The following is a 13,181-nucleotide window of genomic DNA, read 5'->3' as shown; positions in this document are numbered from 1 at the left end:
CATTATTCTATAATGTACATTTTTTTCCATCCTCAATACTTACTACTTGCAGAGGAACTGGCAGAGAGAAATCTTTATATTCTCCACTCCAGAGTGGATGGGGATGGTGATGGTGTTGTCCTTCTGGATGCAGTTAAATGTATAAAAATAATCACTAGTCCTTAATTGCAGTAAAAAATAAACAAAGAAATCTGACTGAATTGTTTGGCATGTAAATAAAATGCATACTGGTTGCAATGACCACTGTATATAAGGCAGTGATACAATATATCACAAAATGCATTCTTTTTTAAGAAAACATCTAATCTCATATATACAGCATCATGAGTAAGTAAGTACTCTTAAACACATCTTATTAAACAGACAGAAAAATGATGAAATTTATACATACTTTTGATAAGGAATTTCCAATTGTGGTATGGTATAAAAGCAATTGATGAAAAAAGACCAGATAAACTAAATAAAACATACCAGCAGGATAAGAGGAAATCTTGGAGTCTGCAAAATACTCTCCATTTCAGGAGGTTTTGGATGAGATGGCTGACCAGAAAGGTTTCCACTTGAGATTTTCATCTTTTTTTCAGTTCTTCATTTTCATCTGAAATATCAATGAGAATTTGTAAATACTGTATGAGTCCTTGAATACACTGACTCCTTGTGACATACAGGGTTTGCAGAACAATCGCTAGCAATATTCACCACTTTTAAATCCAGCTGGTGAATTTTCACCATGAAATGCATCCGAATGCAGTGAATAATCCTGGATCAAAGACAAAATAGTGTACAGAAATGTGCAATAAATTAGTCAAGCTCCAGACAAAACAAAGATATGATTTATCTCTGATTCATAATGACTTTTCTTGTGCTACACATTTTACCAATGCAAATTACATTGAATTTTGCAAATTAAATGGTACAATTAAGATATGTATGTCAAAAGATTACTAATCTTCAGCTTTCCAATTAATGCTAAACACAAGTATCAAGTCATGTATTTAGTCTCTCACCACCAATAAATGCATTCTTAAGTAATAATCCTAGAGTGCACCAAAGTCATGTGAACTTGATCCAATTCCAACATTACTGCTGCTTCAGTGCTTAGATCCAGTATTGCCTTCACTAACTGATGTTATTAATACCTCTCTCTCATCAGCATAATTTCCATCATTTTTCAAAACTCCCATTGTAAAACCTCTGCTGAAGAAACTAACACTACACCATAACGATTTAAAGAACTACTGCCCGGTTTCTAATCTCCAATTCATAAAAAAAATCTTAGAAAAGGTTGTTCGATCCCAGCTTGTATCTTGTCTGAATTCAAACAGTCTTTTTAGCAATGTACAATCTGCATATCGCCCTTGCCACAGGACACAAATTGTGTCTGCAAATAGATTACACTCCAGCCCAGCTGATCTATGTTGTGGTGTTCCACAGGGGTCTGTTCTTGGACCTGTTCTCTACATTCTGTACACTCAGCTGCTCTCAAGTGTCACAGATCATCATCCAGTGTCTCAACAATTGTACACTGATGACACCCAAATATACAAATCTATCCACCCAAATGAAGTTGATGCTACCATCCAAGGTGTAGAGATGTGCATTTCTGATGTGAAATCATGGATGACTTGTAAAAAGCTGCAGATGAATGATGATAAAACTGATGCCATTCTGATCACAACACAAAGACTTTCTCATTCACATCCTTTACCTCACACAATAAATATCAGCAACATCAATATTAAATTCACACAATCAGTACAAAACCTAGGTGTTACTCTGGACAGTACTCTCACATTGCACCAACATGTCATGAACATATGCAAGGCTGCATATCTTGAGCTGAGACGCATCAGCTCCATTCTCAGATATCTTTCAGTTGATGCCACTAAAACACTTGTGTGTTCATTACTACTTTCAAGACTGGACTATGGAAACTCAATTCTGTCTGGTTCATCTTAATATCTACTGCAGAGACTTCAAAAAGTTCAAAACATAGCTGCTTGGATCATACTTAGAGTACCACAATCAGAGCACACCTCCCCACTGCTCTGTACCCAACACTGGCTATCCATTCGATCCAGAATCAAACACAAAATCTGTTCTCTGTGCTACGTTTCACTGACAGACTCTAGTCCAACATACCTATCCGACCTCACCTATGTGTACACACCAGCAAGATACTTACGCTCCTCTTCCGACAATCATATACTCATTATTCTCACTATGAAAACAAAGTCATATGGACAGCATTCTTTTGCATACCAGGGCCCAGCAACATGGAATGAATTGCCCACTGAATTTAGACACAAAGACTCAGTGATCCCATTCAAGAGTGCTCTCAAAACTACTTATTCTGACTGCAAAAACAAACTTAAAAACTTAATAATGTTAACTACCTTAAATATTCTCAGCATGTTTTTTATGTTTTCTAATTTCATGGTGTTTGTTTTTGTAATCATATCATTGTTTATGTTTTTATGTTGTCGAAAGTTGCAAAGCGCTTAGAACTTCTAAAGATTAGGCGCTATACAAAGTCCTCATTATTATTATTATTATATTTAGCTTGGATGAATATTTTTAAAATCAGTGGCCATAACTAAAACAATGGGATTTTGTTTTCTGATCATAAAAGTATGTTGGACACCATCCATGATGTACAATGCTGTCTGACATTTCTATGCACCTAAGGTTTCCATCTCAAATATTAAAGCAAAATGCATCCCGAATTTGACAGATTGACGAAAATAAAATAAAGCAATGCTTACCATTTGAAAAGAGGCAACTGTCACTAGAATATTCTATTTAAAATGATATTAATTTTGGACACAGGGGATACCACCCCCATGTTTTCCTGACTCGTGATATGTCGGCCTATTCTGTGCACAGCTTTGAAAAGACGTAATGTTTATCCATCGAGCTATAGAAATGAAATACATTTACTGTAGACTGTTTCTGTCAGCAGTTAAGTTGAGTAATTAGGTCAGGTTTATAGCTAGTTTACAAAATTCAATGTAGAATGCCAATAAATGACAAGATATATTTTTGCAAACTAAAGTGATCTTGAAAAAAGATTAGTAAAGTTTAACATTTTATAAAAAATAAGCTATTATGTGGAAGAGAAACAACAATGAAATAGGATGCAATGTGTTTGCGTCTTGTTGATGGGGGAAAATTACTAAAGAATTTAGAAACAGACTATACGCTGGGGAATTTTTTGAGAATTTATGTTCTGGCGACAAGTTTACATATTGGGTAGCAGATGATTTTGCATGTGCGGGACAACTTCTTGCAAAATTGGAAACTTGGATTAAAATGCAGTATTGTTTTAAGGTATACATTACCATATTTTATATAATGTATTGTATGATTCTAAAAGATGCATAGTTAATCGGAATTTCTGGGTTACAGATTCAAGAAGGTCATGGAGTGGGTCTACATGTTGACTAATAAATTACTATTTGATCCCCTAGGTGATATTTCAATTCTAAATTAAAACTAATAATACTTAATGTATAACCAAAAATGCAACAACCTGGTGGAGAGGCGAAAATGGATATAAAAAACTTCCATATAGCCTCAGCAAATTTAAACTGAATAAATAGGCAAAAAATAATTAAACTAAACAACAAGAAAAATTATGATATGATTTTCATACAAGAAACACATAATAAGTTGACTAAAGAACTAATAACTTCATATGAGGAAAAATTAAATGGGGTTATAATTGTGAATGATTATAAGGAGATGTAAGGGGAGGGGTAGCTACTTTTATCAAGAATAAAATGGGAGTAACTTGGGAGCAAAAAAACAAGGGAAACTTTTTTGCAGGAAGATTGATACATATTGTGATACAGGACACTCATTTTATAAATGTATAAATACCTGCTAATAAAAACAAAAAGCAACAATTCATTGAAAACCTGTTTAAATATGTAGAAACAATTTCAAAGGCCCCCCTCCAATCTGTGTTGATATTGATGGAAATATTGTGGATCTGATGTGCAATCTTACTGCATGCAAATCTTTCCAGAAAGCACCTATGTACTGTTTAGACACCGGTATTTGGTAACAGCCATATCTAGCGCAAAATTAAAAATGGTCATAGGACAGAAGGTTGAGTAGCTACAGTGTCATAGCCTCAATGTCTCCACGAAGTAGGGATAGTAATATTTGTGCTAGGGTTGTGCTATTCCATGTCGATTTACAAGTAACCAAACAGGATTTGATTTGGAAATATTTTTCGCAAAAAGATCTCTTCTGCCAATGGTAGCTCAATGGCTGGGAGAAATACTGGCAAGTCAGATGTGTATAAAATGTACAGCAATGTGTGCAGATAAAATTGTCAAAAATGTTTGCAGGTTTTAATGAAAGGGCTATATCAGCCTTGAAAGTGCCAGAAATTATCATTATAGATGTGGCTTGAGTCTACATGTTTTCAGTTAACAAAAACAGAGTATCAAAGCTAGTAACTGGCATCCTTGTTAATTTGACTAATAACTATTTTTAATTAACCATTTCAGATTTATAAATATATACTCAATAGTAGTGAAGTGGGATGATATAGCGTCAATGGGACTTACCATTAAAAACCACCCTGGGACGATATAGCGTCAATGGGAAATTTAACATTATGGAAACCCTTGGGACGATATAGCGTCAAGGGGAATTTAACATGGGAATATGGGACTGTTTAGCGTCAAGGGGAATTGAACAGGGTGGGACTGTACAGCGTCAAGGGGAATTTAACATGGGCAAAAAAAAAAAAAAAAATCTTGGGCCTGTTGAGCATCAAGGGGAAATGGAACAGGGTCAGGACCCTATTTTAATAAGGTCCCGACCTGATGGGTCTATGGAAATGGAACAGGCGAATATTGAAACAGGGAGGGGTCTCTATTTTTTATTTTTTTTAAAACAAAAAAAAAGAAAAAAAAAGGGTAGGCAATGAAAGTCAAGATTTTTTCGAGACCTATGAGTGGCCCTGAAAAGGGCCTTTGGGTTTCTTCTTCTTCTAACTCTTCCACTTCTTCAACCATCTTCTAACTTTTACCAATATTCCTGTCATCTTCTTCTTTATTTCTGACTCAGGCATCCAGTCAGGATGACCTATCACTCGGAATTTCTCCTGTATTCTTATCCAGTTATTGTTGAGTTTCTCAAAGATTTCTTTTCTCTTTCTATTTTCTTCTTCTTTTCTTTCCTTAGACCACCTTTCTTTGATGTTGTTTACCTCTTCCGTCAGCACTTTCCTCATTACTTCTTCCGTTTTTGTCAACTGGTCGAACCCCCATTTTACGTATCGCCACTCCATCCAATACAATACTTTTTCCAGGAAGCACCCGACTTGGATGACATGGTCCAGTGCTTCCTTCAAACTTCCCACTCTGACATAAGGTGGGTCAGTAAATCCTCTTGACTTGTTGACTTCTTCTTCTATCATCCCTGCGATGAGATCTCCGGCCACCTTTAGTCCTTTGACTTGAATAGTTAACAAGTCTTGCCTATTTCCATCACTCCATTCCTTTTCTATTCTTCCTACAACATATTCAACATCCATTATCCAAAAGTAGATATCTCTTAATAGATTGAATAATTTTGTCACCTCCATCTTCTTTGTTTATTCCGTGGAATGGTCTGAACGATTGTTGTTGTTGTTGAGTTGAATTATAGTGGCGTGCGCTTCGCATTGAGCATGTACCACTGGTTTATGATGCCACAGGCACCTAACTGATTACTCCTTGGAGGAAGGAATGGAGCCACTTCCTCCAGGCATATCTGTGTTCACAGAACACTAATTGATTGGGCCGTCAGGTCAAGGTACTTTTGTGTACACATCGATCTGATTGTAAGGCCTATGTTTTGTTTGAGTGGGATTGGACCCAGCACACACTCTGTCATTCATTTGCATTGATTAGCGACTAGTGGGATTGGACCCGATCTAGTCCGTATTTTTAATTTATGATGCGTGCACTGCACGTATGTGTTTTGATGTCTCTCCGTCGCAAAGGGCGAAAGTGGTCAGGCTCAGGCGGAGTTGTCTTGCCACAGGTTAGCAGGGTTTTTCTGATCCAGGGTATTTTTGTTCTAAATTTCCGTCTTTGGAATTTTGAATCATAAAAACTCTGTGCTGTTTTTAAGAGAGATAGAGTCTATTGAGGTCGATGTTAGCTTTTAGGTGACAGTATTTGTCGATTGGTTTTGCAGCCTTGTGCTGCTGGCCCTGGATGGAGTTGGTGTTTTTTCCATCTTACTGAGTAATTGTTTTTGGGTCCTAATTATCTAGTTGTAAATTTTGGTTGCAGCCTTGTGCTGCTGGCCCTATAGTCACTGGGTTTTTTTGACTACCTTATACAAGTAATTTTTGGGGTGGTATTCTATATATTTGTCATATTTGCAGCATTGTGCCGCCGGGCCCGATAGTCGTTGGTTTTTTTTGACTACCTTATATGTGTAAGTTTAGGGTCTTAATACGGGGGATCCCTGATGGTCTATTCTTGCGACCACCTTATACGTTCTATTTTGGGACTATATGGTTATACCTAGTTTTTGTCTTAGCTGTCACCTATGTAGAAGATAGACTTTTGGAGCTGTTAGTTAGGGTGTTAGGTGAGTATTAAGTTAGGAGAAGTGGAGAAGGTTTGTTTTGTTTTTCCCACCACCCACCCCCTGTATATTTCTTCCTGGTATTTGAACTAGGTGTTTTTTAATTTAATGATATTTGTTTGTAGAGTTTTATCAGTCAGTGGGCTAGTTTTGATAAAATGAGTTTTTCTATTGTTCAGAATTTGGTACTTGTTTTGTGAGTGTATTTATTTTGTAATACTTTTGGCTAGATTCGGATTAGATTCCCTCGTCGATCACACTCGCCTCTCATAAATGGAGAGTTCAGGGAGACCGAATCCTTGTCTTCGCCATTGGTCCAAATTTGATATATATATATTTTATGTAAGTATTTATTAGTGTAATTTAGATAATTTCATTGCTTAGCCGGTTTCGGATTAGATTCTCTCGTCGATCACACGGTCTGAATGACGAATACTGTGGGTTCTTATACTTAAAGCGTTGACGTGAAGGAAAACATCCCCCTAAGACTAAAATCTTATATTACCAAGATCATCACTTAAAACGTACAATTCACAATCTTCTCCTAGAGCAAAAGTAATCCACATAGTGAGTAATTTCAGACCACTGCCATTCAGGGTAACGTTCAAGAATCTCATTGAACTCTTTTGATGTAAACGGTCTAAAGCGATATAATAGTATGAATGCACCCTTGACCCAGAGAAATCTAACACACTGGTTGACTTTTTTCACTTATCTCTTGTGAATTTCTCGGAATAAAAGTTCTACAGTTACCCATTGAGATTTCACTCTGGCAAGCCCCTGCCAAACTTCCTTGTAAATCTTCTCTTGCAGTTCTTTAGGTAATGATTCAATATCGTTTTTGAAATGAAGTTTAAATACTGGTCTCGATGATGTCCAACATTTGACTCCTAACCAATCTGGTTTCTTCTTTAACGACATGGTAAGTTACTTCAATGTCTCGGTCCCACTAAGGGTAAGTAATGACAATTCGGTGACCAACGAGCATGTTCTAGATAGGCCGAATCTTGTGGTTCCCAGTGGTGAAGTGACACACCGCAACTGAAGCACTTGACTTTATCCCCTTCGTGCAAGTAGAAAAATCTGGCTCTGGCTAATTCTTTGGGGATCGGTCCTCCCAGATACTTAGGCCATTTTCCTTTGAATGATTGAAGACGATTTTCAAAGTCGCAGTATTCCGACAAACACACAGGGAACGAATATTCGTCTTTCACAGGTTCGTTTCGATGAGGGTTGGGTGACATGGACAGGAGTTTGCTCAGGGCTGGATGACATCCGTAGGGGGGTAGACGTGAAGGTGAACATCCACATTTAAAATGAAACCCAGTAAAGTGTCCAACAGGACGAGCAGCATCGCTGTCGCATCCCTCATGTTTGACACGCACAGCATCACTTTCCATGAGAGGGGTAGTGAGAACAAAGTTCTCATGATGCTTTACGGCATCGCTAAGGTCACAGCGTACAGCATCGTTCCCATCGCAAGGCTCACAATCACATTCCACTTCAGAAGCCCCAAACTTGAATTGTGCCTTTCTGAACTTGTTTTGTGTTTCTCTGAAAGTATTCATCTTGTTCGCTTGGTCTTGGTAGTCACAATGAACTATCGATCTTGACCATAGCCCCTTTTTATACTAGTCACAATGCAGTCTCAAGCTTGTACATCGTTCCTTTTCTATATCTAGTTTTTGAAGGTACTGTCTCTAAGGTACCGTCATAATTGTACCGTAGTGCAATGGGTGGAAAGGCCATAGAAAGGTAAGGGCAGTGCAAAGACCATCGAGTGTGTTCCAGAATAGCTGAACCTTTATAGATACATAGATCCATTCGTAACTTGAGTCCACAAGCAAAACACTGTACTTCGTATCCCAATCCTGACTCAGGTCCCAAGTAGACAAATCCTGTTCTAGCTAAAACATGCGAAGAAGGTAATCCTTCCCTATCCGTAAACTATTTCTGAAATGTGTCCAATCGACGGGCACAATCACAATAGTCAGGTAAGAAGACTGGAAAATGGTAGGGTTTGAAGTTGGAGTTCTCATCAGGTTTCTCACTTGATTCTTGCTGTGGCGTAGTCATGCTTCTGGTGAGTGGCTATCCACTTACAACCAATGTTTTATACCGACATGGCCATATGGCAATGTAAAGTGATTGGGAAGCTGCACTCGCTTCTGATACACGATTTGACAGACTTTTTCCAAGGGTCGACTGACGATGTGGTGAGTGGGTAAACGTACAATCTTGTTCGGTTGATAGGTGGTCACTTTAAAGTGTTCATCTTCTCTAGACTGCAAAGCTTCTTTCAATACGCCAAAGTTCACCACTCGACTGGTACGATAATTCAGAGTCAATCCTTTCACTTTACACTTCGTGTGCACTTCTCCTTGTTTGTCCCGGTATTCGTAGCCGTAATTTTTAAGACCACCACTGGCGAAACTTAGAATCTTGTCGTCAGAATGCTCGTCTGTCCAGGCTCCTAAACGGTCTCCTTCGATGTTAGGGTGCTGTTGACTCGGGTGATCGATGTAGATGCAACTGTCCGTGTCAAAGTACAGGACGCGTTCCCCTAACAGTTCTAAAGCTTCGTACAGTTTCAAGCGAGCATGAGCTGTCACGTAAGCTGCAATGATGACATTTCCAAAAGGATCGGCTTCTACAAAGTCCAGATCTTCTTCGTAATTGACTAAGATCAAATCTTCGCGAACGACGTCCACGTGTTTGATGAATTTAGTTTTGTTGTGAATCATCTGGAAGTAGCAGGAAGGTTCTGTCAAATATTCTGTCTTGGGTAAACACGGTCGTTGTGCCATTTTACCCCACAAGCAATTTAACATCACTTTGGCAAACGATCGCCTGCCTTTGTTTTTCTCGATGTGATCTAAAGTAATGCCTTCTTGTGCCCAGTATTTCTCTTTGAATGTCTTTTGGTCTTCGGGAGTGTGACACCAGGACGGATAACCACTGGCTTCTTGCTTTAGTTTCAAAAAGGCATCCACGTAGTCTGCCAAAATGCCTTTCTGAGTGGGGTCACCCTTGTTGTATTGTTCTGTCTTGGGAAAGTGACAAATTTCATACACTTCTAACAGTTAGTATCCCATGTCCAGAGCTTTGAACAATTCTACGCTGACCCACGTCCCCGTCAAGGCCCGTTCTTCCTGGGTGTGCTGACAAGGCTGGTCTTGGTTGCACGTTTCAGCACAAGTACGGCACAAAGGAAACATCAGTTTGTCTTGACAATGGTGAGGTAGAACGGGATGGTACAAGTCAGTGGGAGCCAAAACTTTACATTTGATCAAGCCTTCGTATTGTCGAATGTTTTTCAAATCGATGTGTTCCGTCAACAATTGTGGGTGCCCTGCAGGAAAGCGACAATATTTGCACACGTAGGGATACAGTGAACACACGTCCAAGTATTTGATTTCTTCTCCTTTCTCTTCGTCGGCTTGGTACAGCAAACTGGTGGCATTGGTCCTTCCTCCATACAAACTATCCCTAGTGTTTAGGGGGTCCATGAACTGGTAACTTTCCACGAAGTGTTTAAACTCGGGATCGGTTTTCAAACGGTGATGGTACTCGTGTTCCCACATTTCCACCACTTAGTATCCTTCCTGTTCTAACTTTAGGCGTCGCTGACATGTGGCCTGGTACAAGTCTTCCATGGTTCATTGTAAAAACTGATTTTTAGTGCCACTGTCAGGGTAACAGACGGGGCATCCGTGAAATAAGCAACCTTTAAACTCGTACACAATATTGGCGTTTTCTAAGTCCCAACCATCGACCGAATGCATTCTGATGGTCTTTTCACCCCCTCCGTTGCGGGCATGCTGAATCCATTTGTCTTCCTTGTCGCACAAGTAATGTAACCAGCGTAGGGCTTTGACCGAGTATTGACGTTTGACATAGTTGGTCATTTGAGGACTGATGACAGCCACGGTGTTTTCAGGCATGAATCGTTGCCGGTACACTAAGGAACATGCTTTGGCAATGGTGCAAGCTTCTTTGAAAGGATCGACCCCTCCGTGTTCCATGAACAGTTCTCGAAATTTTCCACAGCAACGCCGTAAAATGTCCACGTCGGAACGACAATACTTTAGCATTTCTTCCTGAAAGTCGAAAGGGTCAGAGGCGTGAGCCTGGTACCAAGCGTAGAAAGCTTCTCGTTGTTCGGTACGCATGTTGTCAGGGTCGTAATAGTGAGCCTCAGGCAAATGGGGTAGAACGGTGTGTTGATTGGCTTCCGTATTGAAAAAGTGTGGAAAGCACCCTTTAGCCATTTCTGTCATTCCAAACGTTTTAGGCATTCGACTCAAAGGCATGGCTAAGTAACTCATCGAATCTTTAAACTGTACTTGAGCAGCAGAGGGGGCGAATCCGACATTTTGTCCAATCGTCATTTATCTTAATTAATACTTTCTGCAACTCAACGATCTAGTGTCGTCAGCGCCTGGTAAAAAAAAAACGACGTCGTCGTCGGGGGATCGTCCAATCGTCATTTAGTTTAATTGATACCTTCTGCGCGCCGATCCCCAGCGTCGTCAGCGTCCGGTAAACACATCGACGACCACGTCGATGTCATCGCCCCCTCTGCTGCTAAGTGGTTATTTACAATTTAACCGAATATTTGGTCAAGTCCGATACGATATCGTGTCCGAGGATCATGTAAATTTATCGTTATGAATCCATGTGGGGTTGACTGAGCATGACTAAAAAGGTTTCGAAAAACATTAAAGTCCATGTCACCGCCGCACCATGTCTGCCAAATATTTCGTAGCGTGTGTGTATCAACGCCGTTGAATACAGCAAGAATATTACAGTTGTCTCTGATTACTTTTGGAATCTGAGTGTATCGTTGAGTGACATATATCACGTCAGTGTTTTTATGCCTGCCTCTGGAAAATAGCCTAGCTGTTTTTTTTTGATTGTCTAACATAACATCATCATACACGACTAGATTGTTAACGTCGCCATCAATATCATCGATACCTGGTGCATCATTGATATCTGTAATAAACTCGATGACATTTTTTTTAGCGATCGCTGATGCATTCTCGTTGAAATCTTTCAACACCTCGTAGCATCGTTGATCATCTACGCTAGGGGCGATTAAATACAACTTATCCCACTTCATCCATCTCCTTATTAAATTAAGTAACAATTGCGTCTTGCCGGATCCAGATGGTCCGATGATAATCATCCGGATCGAGTTTGGTAACGCTGCAACATGCTTAACTGGTTCTCTTGTTTTAGTCGCCGAAAAATCAATTATATTCATATCTCTATACATAAATTATGGATCTATATTGTGTAAAGTGTAGAGTGCGTACTGGCACAAATGATATGACAACCGCCACAACAAGAAATAACAGATCGGCGCTTACTGGCAAGTGTGTACAATGCGGTACAAAGAAATTTAGATTTATTTCTATTAGACCCGGGGATGTTTTAAAAAAAAGCGAGGAGGTGATATTGCAGCCAGGTTATCAAAACTCCCCGGAACACCGTGGGCAAAGTATCCAGGAGAAAAGCACCTCCCAGGATATAGCTACTGTGGCCCCGGAACACGATTAGATATCAGACTCGATGATCAAAATCAACCCAAACCCGGTGAGTATCCAATAAACGCTATCGATAAGGCGTGTCATGCTCATGATGTTGCTTACAAAAGTAGCGATCTGCAACAGCGTCATATCGCGGACGTAAAATTAATTCACGCGTTAAATGCTATTCCTGATAAATCCGTCAAAGAAAAATTGGCCTCATGGTTGGTAAAATCGGCTATGAAAGGTAAATTAATGATGGGCGCTGGTAATTAATAACAATATGGAATCCATCTATTATTCTCCGAGAGGATACTGGAAGGGGAAGGCCGCAATTGGTAAGCTTGCAAGCGCTGCAAAGGTAACAAAGGCCACTGCGGCTAATTGGTTATCCAAACAGGCTATATGGCAAATCTATCTACCACCGCCTAAACAAATCAACTTCTCGCGCTTTGATGTCAGCGTACCTAATGAAGTTCATCAGGCTGATATACTATTTTTGCCGCATGACAACGGTTACAAATACGCGCTAACCGTAGTTGATGTTGCGAGTCGATACAAACAAGCGGAGCCGTTAAAAACAAAGTCAGCAACTGAAGTAGCCGATGCGTTTGGGCTAATTTATCGAAGAGGTCCTCTGCGCTGGCCAAATCTACTACAAGTTGATCCCGGTAGTGAATTTCGCGGCGCTGTTTTATCAACGCTGAAACATCATAGCGTCGCGATACGACGAGGTCATACTGCGCTACATCGTGATCAGGCAATTGTTGAACGATTCAATCGGACTGTTGCTGAACGGTTATTTGGATATCAATACGCGAAGGAATTCATTGAAGAAAAACGATCTCGTGAATGGGTCAAAAGGTTGCCAGGCATAATTGCAGCGTTAAATAACGAGATTACCCAAGCAATCAACATGAAGCCCAGCGACGCGATTAAATACGAGTATATACCCGGAAGATCAAAAATAAATAGCGTTTCCAAGCCGATTCTCGGCGATGTCACCGTGAGATATCTGTATGAACCAGGAGAGCTTGAAGGCGGTAA

At 39.7% G+C, this 13,181-nt stretch overlaps 1 long non-coding RNA gene across 2 annotated transcripts in view; it reads right to left on the bottom strand.

Moving 5' to 3' along the window:
* Window positions 1-239: 239 nt before the first annotated feature.
* Window positions 240-13,181, bottom strand: part of LOC149790186 (uncharacterized) — a 35,760-nt gene continuing 22,818 nt past the window's right edge. For both annotated transcript variants that reach the window (XR_016424033.1, XR_016424032.1), the window contains one exon: window positions 240-598. This is a non-coding gene — a long non-coding RNA (uncharacterized LOC149790186). The remainder of the gene's footprint in view (window positions 599-13,181) is intronic.

Source organism: Sinohyriopsis cumingii, chromosome 10 (genome assembly GCF_028554795.1).
Source record: "Sinohyriopsis cumingii isolate HCF-2022 chromosome 10, ASM2855479v2, whole genome shotgun sequence".
In the NCBI taxonomy this organism is placed as follows: Eukaryota; Metazoa; Mollusca; class Bivalvia; order Unionida; family Unionidae; genus Sinohyriopsis; species Sinohyriopsis cumingii.
Note: the sequence above shows the minus strand (reverse complement) of the source record. Positions and strands in the feature narration are given on the sequence as shown.